Here is a 12,973-nt window from a genome sequence, read left to right on the forward strand (position 1 = left end):
CCGTGAAGAGCCTTCAGAAATTTTTGGGCTTTGCTAATTTTTATCACCGTTTCATTGCCAACTTCTCCAGTGTGGTTAAACCCCTGACCGATTTGACGAAGAAAGGCGCTGATGTGACGAATTGGTCCTCTGCGGCTGTTGCTGCCTTTCAGGAGCTTAAACACCGATTTACTTCTGCCCCTGTGTTGCGTCAGCCGGATGTTTCTCTTCCTTTTCAGGTTGAGGTTGACGCTTCTGAGATTGGGGCAGGGGCCGTTTTGTCTCAGAGGAATTCTGATGGTTCCTTGATGAAACCGTGTGCCTTCTTTTCTCGAAAGTTTTCGCCTGCGGAACACAATTATGATGTCGGCAATTGTGAGTTGTTGGCTATGAAGTGGGCATTTGAGGAGTGGCGACATTGGCTTGAGGGGGCCAAGCACCGTATTGTGGTCTTGACCGATCATAAGAATCTGATTTACCTCGAGTCTGCCAAACGGCTGAATCCTAGACAGGCCCGATGGTCCCTGTTTTTCTTCCGTTTTAATTTTGTGGTCTCGTATCTTCCGGGTTCTAAGAATGTTAAGGCTGATGCCCTCTCTAGGAGCTTTTTGCCTGATTCCCCTGGGGTCCTTGAGCCGTTCGGCATTCTGAAGGAAGGGGTGATTCTTTCTGCCATCTCCCCTGATTTGCGACGGGTTCTTCAGGAGTTTCAGGCTGATAAACCTGACCGCTGTCCAGTGGGGAAACTGTTTGTTCCTAACAGATGGACTAGTAAAGTGATTTCTGAGGTTCATTGTTCTGTGTTGGCTGGCCATCCTGGGATTTTTGGTACCAGAGATTTGGTTGGTAGGTCCTTTTGGTGGCCTTCTTTGTCACGGGATGTGCGTTCTTTTGTGCGGTCCTGTGGGACTTGTGCGCGGGCCAAGCCTTGCTGCTCCCACGCTAGTGGGTTGCTTTTGCCTTTGCCGGTTCCTGAGAGGCCTTGGACGCATATTTCTATGGATTTTATTTCAGATCTTCCTGTTTCCCAGAGGATGTCGGTTATCTGGGTGGTTTGTGACCGGTTTTCTAAGATGGTTCATTTGGTACCCAGTTTGTTTCTAGGTTTTGGCGGGCCTTTTGTGCTAGGCTGGGCATTGATTTGTCTTTTTCTTCCGCATTTCATCCTCAGACAAATGGCCAAACCGAGCGAACTAACCAGACTTTGGGAACTTATTTGAGATGCTTTGTGTCTGCTGATCAGGATGATTGGGTGGCTTTCTTGCCATTGGCCGAGTTTGCCCTTAATAATCAGGCTAGTTCTGCTACCTTGGTTTCACCCTTCTTTTGTAATTCTGGTTTTCATCCTCGTTTTTCTTCAGGGCAGGTTGAGCCTTCTGATTGTCCTGGGGTGGATTCTGTGGTTGACAGGTTGCAGCAAATTTGGGCTCATGTTGTGGACAATTTGGTGTTGTCTCAGGAGGAGGCTCAGAGTTTTGCTAACCGTCGTCGGTGTGTGGGTTCCCGGCTTCGGGTTGGGGATTTGTTCTGGTTGTCTTCCCGTCATGTTCCAGTGGGCCTTATTGTTCAGTTCTTTTTCATGTTTTGTCTTGTCCTCTTGTCCAGCTTGGTCTGTATAAGGATTTGTTGAGCCAAACTGGTATCTCTGGAGATGCAGATATACCCTCCATATCTTTAGTTAGATGTGGAGATTTTGTATCTGTGGTGAATATTTTTTAGTGTTTTAATACTGACCGCATAGTACTCTGTCCTATCCTTTCTATTTAGCTAGAAGCGGCCTCCTTTGCTAAATCCTGATTTCAGTCTGCATATGTTATTTCCCTCTCCTCTCACACTCAATATTTGTGGGGGGCTGTCTATCCTTTGGGGATTTTCTCTGAGGCAAGACAGTTTTCCCTTTTCTATCTCTAGGGGTATTTAGTCCTCCGGCTGTGTTGAGATGTCTAGGGAGTGTTAGGTACATTCCACAGCTACTTCTAGTTGCGGTGTTAAGTTCAGGGTCTGCGGTCAGTACAGGTACCACCTTCTCCAGAGTGCGTCTCATGCTGCTCCTAGGCCACCAGATCATAACAGGATCCCTTGTGGAAACGGCATTGTGCATACACAACACAAACATATAAGTCCCATCGACTGCAGCAAATCCACTTGTTGAAGTGTGGTACTGCAGTACTGCAAATCCATTAGTCAGCTCTGGTTTTCTGCCATAGATTTACATTTAAATTAGCCTTGGATTTTTCAACCTGAAAAATGATGACCACATCCTAAGCCCTTATCAGTATAAAAAATGGGACTATAGAAAGCAGGTATTCATTTGAGTGCATATTAGTGTCTTTTCACAATACCCTAAAGCTGGCCATACACATTAGATGACAGTCAGCTGAACGATGCTTTTGCCAATTTTTTGGCAAACATTCATTTCAGCCGACACGCCAATACACTGCAGCGTTCGTTCGACTAAGTGCTCCTCCATTGTCAATGAGAAAGGCATAAAGGCGTAATTTGGAATATAGCAATGATCTGAAACCTACAACAGTTTGCTTGTACTTGCAACAGTCTGCTGGCAATAACTTCAGCAGCACTTCCTGCATTCTGGCGCAGTCTCTGTGTTTCTTGCAATGCAGCCCAGCACACACTCACAGTGCTGATCACAGCCCTCCTGATGGTCACCATTTTTGGAAGCTGTGAGCTGCAATAACTCCTACCTGGCAATTTGCACACTCCTGAATCTTACTAACTCAGTTACTGTACTCATAGTAGGTATACACTCACCGGCCACTTTATTAGGTACACCATGCTAGTAACGGGTTGGACCCCCTTTTGCCTTCAGAACTGCCTCAAGTCTTCGTGGCATAGATTCAACAAGGTGCTGGAAGCATTCCTCAGAGATTTTGGTCCATATTGACATGATGGCATCACACAGTTGCCGCAGATTTGTCGGCTGCACATCCCAAAGATGCTCCATACAAGGCAGGATGGATCCATGCTTTCATGTTGTTTACGCCAAATTCTGACCCTACCATCCGAATGTCGCAGCAGAAATCGAGACTCATCAGACCAAGCAACGTTTTTCCAATCTTCTACTGTCCAATTTCGATGAGCTTGTACAAATTGTAGCCTCAGTTTCCTGTTCTTAGCTGAAAGGAGTGGTACCCGGTGTGGTCTTCTGCTGCTGTAGCCCATCTGCCTCAAAGTTCGACGCACTGTGCGTTCAGAGATGCTCTTAGGCCTACCTTGGTTGTAACGGGTGGCGATTTGAGTCACTGTTGCCTTTCTATCAGCTCGAACCAGTCTGCCCATTCTCCTCTGACCTCTGGCATCAACAAGGCATTTCCGCCCACAGAACTGCCGCTCACTGGATTTTTTTTCTTTTTCGGACCATTCTCTGTAAACCCTAGAGATGGTTGTGCGTGAAAATCCCAGTAGATCAGCAGTTTCTGAAATACTCAGACCAGCCCTTCTGGCACCAACAACCATGCCACGTTCAAAGGCACTCAAATCACCTTTCTTCCCCATACTGATGCTCGGTTTGAACTGCAGGAGATTGTCTTGACCATGTCTACATGCCTAAATGCACTGAGTTGCCGCCATGTGATTGGCTGATTAGAAATTAAGTGTTAACAAGAAGTTGGACAGGTGTACCTAATAAAGTGGCCAGTGAGTGTACATATATAGGTATAAGTATACATTGAGGCCCAATAGGGAAACACACTCATAGGACAAAAGAAGTGACTAAAACAAATCTAGAATTACAATTGAATGCTTTAATGAATCATGTAAACAATAAAATCAGTTTAAAATTACAGAAAAGGTGCCAGATAGACTAAGGACGCGACTATGTATTAAATAAAGATGTAATAATAATGCAATATGAAAGAACTGCCACAGTGGTATTTTCAATTTGCATGAATCAACAAAAAAAAAATGGCCACACAGGCTTCCCCATTATGCCTTGAAGTTGTCACATCTCATAGTAAAGCAAAGCCAGTCAGGAGGGGCCATCATTGCCTGTATAAAAGCAAAGCTGGCACTTTTTAATGAATCTGGATAATGAAAGGATGTCACAGCTTAGAAGTAGAGATAAGGAGATAAAGCATTAAAGGGACTCTTTCACCTGAATTTGGAGGGAACAATTTTCAGCCATAGGGGCGGGATTTTCGGGTGTTTGATTCACCCTTTCCTTACCCGCTGGCTGCATGCTGGCTGCAATATTGGATTGAAGTTCATTCTCAGTCCTCCGTAGTACATGCCTGCACAAGGCAATCTTTTGTCTAGGGAGGTAATTATTAGTACATTAAGCCCTTCACCCCCTAGCCTGTTTTAACCTTCTTGACCAGGCCAATTTTTTCAATTCTGACCAGTGTCAATTTATGAGGTAACAACTCTGAAACGCTTCAACGGATACTAGTGATTTCGATAGTGTTCTCTTGTGACATATTGTACTTCATGATAGTGGTAAAACTTGTTCAATATGACTTTTGTTTATTTGTGAACATGTAGGAATTTGGCAAAAAAAAATTACATTTTGCAATTTTCAAACTTTTAATTTTTATGCCCTTAAATCAGAGAGTAATGTCACACAAATAGTAAGTAAATAATATTTGCCATAAGTCTACTTTATAAGGGTTAAAAGTTGACCGTTAATTTCTAATTTTTACAACAAAATGTACCAAAATATTTTTTTAGGGACCGCATCAAATTTGAAGTGACTTTTGAGAGGCATATATGAAATAAAAAAATTACATGATTCTAAAAACTGCACCTCTTAAGGTGCTCAAAACCACATTAAAAAAATGTATAAACCTTTCACGTACTTCACAGGAATTATTGGAATGTGGAAGGAAAAAATTAACATTTGAATTTTTTTTAACGAAAATGTTACTTTAGGCCCAACATTTTTTTATTTTCCCACAGCAATTTTTCCTGAGCATCCCAGTACCCCATGTGTGTGGGAAAACTACTTTCTAGGTGCACAACAGGGTTCTGAAGGGAAGGAGGGCTATTTGACTTTTTAAATGCAAAATTTGCTAGAATCATTAGCAGATGCAATGTCGCATTTAGAGAGCCTCTGGTTTGCCTAATCAGTGGATCTCCCCACAAGTGACCACATTATGAAACTAGACCCTTCAAGGAACTTATATACGGTAGATGTGTGGTGAGCACCAGAACCACAAGGTGCTTCACAGAAGTTTGTATCTTTGAGCCATGAAAATAAAAAATCTAATTTTTCCAACAAAAATGTTCTTTCAGTCTTTTTTTGATTTTCACAAGGGTAACAGGAGAAAATTCCCACATACAATTTGTTGTACAATTTCTTCTGAGTACGCCGATACTCAATATGTGGAGGGAAACTACTGATTGGGGAAATGACAGGGCTCAGAAAGGATGGAGTGATGTTTTGCCAAGCAGATTTTGATAGAAAGTTTTGCGGGTGTCATGTCGCATTTCGAGAGAACCTAATGTGCCTAAACAGTAGAAACCCCCCAAAAGTGATCCCATTTTGGAAACTAGACTCCTCAATGAATTTACCTAGATGTGTGGTGAGCACCTTGAACCCACAGGTGCTTCACAGAATTTTACAACATTGATTTGTGAAAATGAAAGAAACATATTTTTTCCCACAAAAATGTTGATTTAGTCCCAATTTTGTTCAATTTTACCAGGATAGCAGGAGAAAGTGGACCCAAAAATTTGTTGTGCATTTTCTCCTGAGTTTACCGATACCTCATATGGGTCAAAAACTACTTTTGAGGCACAATGGAAATCTCAGAAGAGAAGAAAAGCAATATTGGAGTTCAGATTTTGCTGGACTGGTTTGGGGGTGCCATGTCACACTGGTAGAGCCCCTGATGTGCCAAAACAGGAGAACACCCTGTAAGTTACCCAATTTTACAAACTACACCTCTCATCTAGGAGTGCAGTGATCATATTGACAGCACAGGTGTGTCACTGATTTTTTTTTACCATTGGGCAGTGAAGAAAAAATAATTACATTTTTGCCACCAAAATTTTGTTTTAACCCCAGATTTTACATTTTCACACTGGGAAATGGGTAAGTGCAGCGCCACAGAGTCCTGGTCGTGCAGTATTGTCGCTCTCCTGCCAGGGGGAGTGATGGTACGTCTGATTGTACTAAAAGAGTTCACCTGACCAGGTATCACAGTCACACATTACACTTCACACTCTGGCCACCAGGGGGAGCAAAGGGTTCTATCGATTAGGCCACTCCTCACACTCGGGTAAAACTGGGGATCGGATAGGAAGTTGGAGAGAAAGCTGACTGGGGAGACCCAGGGAGGACCTGTCAGGGGTGGGATCCTGACAGTGGCCTAGCACGAGATAGAGCGTTACGGAGCTGCGCCTGCACTTCATTGCGGCAGCATCCTAAGAAAGGACAAGAAGCGAAGTATATTGTGGAGAAGTGATAAACGAGATCACAGCACTAGGAGATAACACCAGGAGGAGTCCTGCCTTAAGATCAGCAACATCCTTCTGAGGCGCGTAGCCGGTGGCCGGAACGCCGAGGGAGTAATTGGCTCTACGCATTACTCTGAACTACGGCAGGACAGTTAATTCCAAGTTGGCTGCCCAACCTTAATACCTAATGAAGACAACGGAGGCAAATTGTGGGAGAGGGGCATCTCTAGGGTCCCTATAAAATAGCTCCAGGCCTACCCCGTCATACAGGTCGTCCTATCCATACCATCTGGGGGACGGAGGGAGAATATCAGAAACATACACGACAGTTGTGAGGACTATCCCGTGGTGCTCAGCAGGGAAGTACTACAACACACAGGCGCTAGTAGGAAGGCTACTGATTTCCACCTGCAAAGGGAACTCTGGAAGTGCCTTCGGACTGGCCGGTCTCAGCCAGCCCTGTTAGCAGTGCTCTGGATTGTGGATGCTGAAGTCTACAGTAAAAGGTAAAGAGACTGCAACCCTGTGTCCTCGTTATTTTCTGCGACCTTCACCATTACCATCTACTCATCAAGGGAAGCCCTGGGGACATACTTCACCTGTGGGAAGGTATACCATCTAGCTGCCATTCCATCTCCCCAGCGGACCCCTAGCAGCGTCGGTCACCCTGACCGAACACCACAGGTAGCGTCAAGAACACTTGACAAACTTCCATCACCTTTAATTGGGCGCCCCTTAGCAGGGCCACGGACCGGGTCGTGCCACCGTGACATCCCCAGAACCGAGACAGAGGGACCCGGTACCGAGTACCCCACTGCCCTGCGCCTGGGGGCGCTTCATAAACATGGAACTAAAATCTCTCCCACAATTTCTGCTGAATGTAGAATTACCTTATATGTGGCTGTACAGTACTGCCTAGCCACACGAAGAGACTCGGGAGGGACAGAGTGACATTTGCTTCCTGGAGCTCAGATTTTCCTAGAATAGTTTGCAGAGCCAGAATAAAAGATTCCTCCCTCAAGTGGCCCCATTTTGGAGATTATACTCCTTTGGGAATATATCTACAGGTGCAGTCATGATTTTGACTCCATGGGTGTTTTCCAGAAACAAGCACAGTGGATGTCGCTGAGTGAAAATTGCAAACTGCCATTGTATTGCCCAGCAACTTGTAGTCACCAGTATGTTTAAGTGCCCAGTACGACGTGGTGCATATCTCATGCTTCTGTGGACATGCACTCATAAATTAGGCTGGCTCTCATCGCTATAGAAATGCCAAACATGTGGACGCTGAATGTGGTTTAGGCACACTGTGGGGCTCAGAAGGAAGGGGAATTTGGATTTGGGAGTGCAGAATTTGCTCAATTTCTTTTGGGGAGCGAGGAGCTGTAAAGCTTTTCCAGAGCCTTTGCCCTACTAGTAACATGGAAATCCCCGATATTTCCATTGACAGGTGACGGACCTGAGCGGTGACTTGCTTTTTTTGTGGATTATGTTGAAGCTTTTATTGTGAACATTTTACATAACATTTGGGATCACATTTATCCTACTCTCTACGCAGAGCACTTATATTAAGATTTTCATCTCAATCTCTGAGTGACATAGATCAGATGAAACCATGAGTGATCCATTCACTACAATGATGCAGCGGAGTTACTCTGGACTCCATTTGGCCTCTGTTCAGCGGTGTCCTTTTCAGAAGTGCACAAAACTGTGGCTGACCACTTTTTATGCATGCCTTAAAGGATGAACACCAACAGATCATAGACCAAACTGCATCCACAGTGCATCAATTTGCCTCATTTTAGGGAATCTTTCACCTGAGGTTCCATCAGAATCACGTATTTCAGAGATTGACATGGAAGCCCCAGTGTAAGCGCTCAGCATAAAGCAGGAATAAATATGTGCAGAGCCTTACTGAGATCTTTGGGAGACAGAATGAACAAATCAACAGCAGGTGAGTAATTGTTTTTATTTATTTTTTATGCCATTACTCATGTGGTATAAGTTATTAGGTGACTTTATTCTTTGGGTCAGTGCGATTACAGCAATATCAGATTTATATCGGCTTTTTATGTTTGGCTGCTGTCACAAGCTAAGAGACGCTAGTGCAGCGCCCCAGGGTCCTGGTCATTGCAGTAATCTCATTCTCCTCTAGGGGAGAGTGATGTTACATTTGGAGGCAAAAGAAAGACAACTGAATCCAGGTATCACAAACATGCAACACATTTCACACTCCAGGCCACCAGGGGGAGCTGTGTTCCTATTTATTAGGGCACTCTTCACACTTAGGTAAAACTGGTTGCCTGGGAAGGAAGTTAGGCAGTTGCTGGTTGAGCTTTGCTCAGGTAGTTGGTCCCTGACAGGGGTGGGAGCCTGTCAGAGGCTGAGACAGAAGGACACGGAGCTGTGCCTGCCCTAAGTGCGGCAGTTTCTAAGAACAGACACTGAAAGAGAATTGTATTGTAGAGAGGGTGAAGAAGTCATAGCAATGGAGTGGATACCAGGAGGAGTTCTGCCCTACACAGGCTGCCTCCTTCTGAGGCGCAGGATCCTGGTAGCCGGAACACCGAGGGAGCAACAGTCCTTTATGCCTTGCTCCAGAGACTGGCAGGACAGCTAATTTCACGTTACCTTCCCGCCCTACACCCTGGAGGCAAGGTGGCACCACTTAGAGGCTGGGGCATGATAGAGTCCCTGTAAAATGCCTCAAGCCACCGGTCATATGGGTTTGTCTTACCCATCTGGGGGACAGAGAGAGAGAGAGACATAACACCAATAACATCTACAACATGTGTGAGGACCTTATGAGAGGCTTAGCAGTAAGGTACTACAACACCACGGCGCTAGTGGAAGGCTACTGATTTCCACCTGGATAAGGGGACTCTGAATTTGCCTCCAAACCGGCCGGACTCTGCCTGCCCTGTGGTCTGGTGCTCTGGACTGTGGATGCTGAAGCCTTCAGTAAAGGTAAAGAGACTGCAACCTTGTGTCCTCGTTCTTCACTGCGCTTCTCACTATCCACTATCTACACACTGGGAAGCCCTGGGGACATACTTCACCTGTGGGAAGGTATACTATCTAGCTGCTATAACATCACCCCAGCGGAACTGTTGTGAATTCCGTTCTCGAACTCCCTCCTGTGGTCATGAATGGTACTTCGGTGAGTTCTGTCCGTGGACTCCCTCTGGTGGCTGTGAGTGGAACTGCTGGCTCTGAGGTTGCTTCATCAGCTGATCTCATTTGCGGCTAGGCTGGCTTCTCTATTTAACTCCACTCAGATCGTTACTTGATGCCAGCTGTCAATGTATCAGTACTGGTTCAGATCTCTCTCGGATCTTTCTGATGACCTGTCTACTCCAGCAGAAGCTAAGTCCCTGCTAGTTCATTTGTTGTTCATTGTGTACTGAATATCTTTATTAGTACTTGCTAAGTTTTAGTCCAGCTTGCTAAAATTATATGGCCTTGTTAGCTGGAAGCTCTGGGGTGCGGAGTGGCACCTCCGCACCGTGAGTCGGTGCGGGGGTCTTTTTGCACACTCTGCGTGGCTTTTTGTAGTTTTTTGTGCTGACCGCATAGATCCCTTTTCTATACTCAGTCTATTTAGTAAGTCTGGCCTCCATTGCTGAAACCTGTTTCAGTCTGTTGTTTGTGACTTTTCCTCTTAACTTACAGTCAATATTTGTGGGGGGCTGCCTTTTCCTTTGGGGAATTTCTCTGAGGCAAGGTAAGGCTATATTTTCTATCTTTAGGGGTAGTTAGCTCTTAGGCTGTGAAGAGGCATCTAGGGAGAGTTAGGTACGCTCCACGGCTATTTCTAGTATGTGTGATAGGATTAGAGTTTGCGGTCAGCAGAGATCCCACTCCCCAGAGCTTGTCCTGTCATCTAGTTTAACCATCAGGTCATTCCAGGTGCTCCTAACCACCAGGTCATAACACGGACCCCTTAAAGCAGCGTCGGTCACCCTGACCGAATACCACAGGTGGCGTCACGAACATTTCCCCTTTACAGACCTTTTCCTTTTACATGGATGTCCCAGGGCCATGGACCGGGTCAGCCACCGTGACATCCCCCTGTGAACCAAAGGACCTGGTTCCGAGTACCCCATGGCCCCATCGGGGCGCTCCACTTGCACACCCATATTTAGATAGCTAGAAATTGTCCATATTTTGGCTGACAGATTCATTTGACAGTTTGTTTTTTGCAAGACGAGTTGACATTTTTATCGGTACCATTTTTGGGCACATGACATTTTTATAGAGCTGACACCTGCAATTGATCGCGATGGCTTTCAGCGTGACCCCACGAGATCATCACGTAGTACATATATGCCAGTTTGCGGAAACAAAGCTCCAGGTGCACCATATATATACTGCACATATTGGGAAGGGGTTAAATTGTCTGAGTTTTTATTAAACTGACAGAAATCTGTCCTAGAAATGTAAAAGGATGCCTGTCAGTATATGAAGAGGCTGCTCACACTGCTGTCCAACACGTCTATCTGATCTAATACTGGAGATGCCAGTAGATCAGATGTAAGAAGAGGCTGCTCACACTGCTGTCCATCCTGTCTATCTGATCTAATACTGTAAATACAAGGAGTGCTGAGGTAAGAAGAGGCTGTTTACACTGCTTCTTCCATGTATTACTTGTCTCATTTCTGTAGATACTAGGCATGCTGAGGAAACAAGAGGCTGCTCATACTGCAATCTATCCTGTATTTCTGTATGCTCAGTGGCTGCTGTGACCTGAAGATAGCATGACAGTATGTGGTATAGGTTACTTCCAGGGCCTAGCTGTGGAGTCTTCTACTGCAAATATACACAGGCATCTGTCATAAGATTCTTGGACAAATTTCTGTCAGTGTAACACAACTTCTGCCATTTTAATTCAATATTGATTACCAATATAGACAAAATTAGTTTGTTATTTAAGAGTATGTCGGAATTTATTTAGTGTGACCTTTCCTTTAGTTTTTTTTCTGCTCCCAGAGAACCCTTTTATTGAGCACAATAACAAATCTAACAATCAGCATTGTTTTTGATTTTTCACTTTATCATTTCCAGAACTCACAACTTAGATAAAACAGCAGACACTGGACATTAGTCATTGACCGTTTCAGCTGTGGTAGTCCTGTTCACACTCAGAAATATGTATGCCTCTTTGTTCCCCTCAGTTTGAAGGCTAATAATCTTCTACCTGTTTGCCAGATGCACTCTTATTATATAATCTCAGAATGTTGGAAGGAACCTCCAGGGTCCTCGTTTCCAACCCCCTGCTGAATGCAGGATTCACTAAGTCATCTCAGAGTTGTCTTCGCTCAACATAATAAGCTTCTATGCTTTACTAGGTGATAGTGATATTTTGCCCTCTCTCACGCCAATGGACTGGTCTCCTCCAAGTAGAACAAACTAGACAGGTCTACAGTAGTCTTTCATGTTCCCCTCTGAATAGTTCCTTAGAGTAGCAAATCACTTGGCAAATATTACTTATCCATACCTACTAGACTATGATGCTGACATATCCTGCAGGGCCTCTCTCTTATTCTTCTATTTGGCAGGTTGCTAGTCTGCATGTGTCTGTTCTCATGTTCTCTACAGCATGAAACATAGGAGCTTCTAAGGACACTGAACACACCAAGGGGACATGGGTAATTCTAATGCTAACCATACACACTCAATGACTAAAACTTTCACACAGGAAGCTTTTTCTGGGCATATTTAGACCATTGCTATTTTACCATATAATGTACACTGCTCAAAAAATTAAAGGGAACACTGAAACAACAGAATATAACTCCAAGTAAATCAAGCTTCTGTGAAATCAAACTGTCCACTTAGGAAGCAACACTGATTGACAATCAATTTCACATGCTGTTGTGCAAATGGAATAGACAACATATGGAAATTATTGGCAGTTATCAAGACACCCTCAATAAAGGAGTGGTTCTGCAGGTGGGGACCACATACCACATCTCAGTACCAATGCTTTCTGGCTGATGATTTGGTCACTTTTGAATGTTGGTTGTGCTTTTGCACTCGTGGTAGCATGAGACGGACTCTACAACCCACACAAGTGGCTCAGGTAGTTCAGCTCATCCAGGATGGAACATCAATGCGAGCTGTGGCAAGAAGGTTTGCTGTGTCTGTCAGCGTAGTGTCCACAGGCTGGAGGTGCTACCAGGAGACAGGCCAGTACACCAGGAGATGTGGATGGGCCGTAGGAGGGCAACAACCCAGCAGCAGAACAGCTACCTAAGCCTTTGTGTAAGGAGGAACAGGAGGAGCACTGCCAGAGTCCTGCAAAATGACCTCCAGCAGGCCACAAATGTGTATGTGTCTGCACAAACGGTTAGAAACTGAATCCATGAGGATGGTCTTAGTTCTCGACGTCCACAGACGGGGGTTGTGCTCACAGCCCAACACCGTGCAGGACGCTTGGCATTTGCCACAGAACACCAGGATTGGCAAATTCGCCACGGGCGCCCTGTACTCTTCACAGATGAAAGCAGGTTCACACTGAGCACATTAGAGCCTGACTGCCATTAGGTACCGAGATGAGATCCTCAGACCCCTTGTGAGA

At 44.9% G+C, this 12,973-nt stretch overlaps 1 protein-coding gene across 1 annotated transcript in view; it reads left to right on the top strand.

Annotated features, from left to right (window-relative positions):
- Nucleotides 1-12,973, top strand: part of TRHR (thyrotropin releasing hormone receptor) — an 84,107-nt gene that overhangs the window by 18,794 nt on the left and 52,340 nt on the right. The window lies entirely within an intron of this gene.

This window comes from Ranitomeya variabilis, chromosome 6 (assembly GCF_051348905.1).
Source record: "Ranitomeya variabilis isolate aRanVar5 chromosome 6, aRanVar5.hap1, whole genome shotgun sequence".
Taxonomy (NCBI): domain Eukaryota; kingdom Metazoa; phylum Chordata; class Amphibia; order Anura; family Dendrobatidae; genus Ranitomeya; species Ranitomeya variabilis.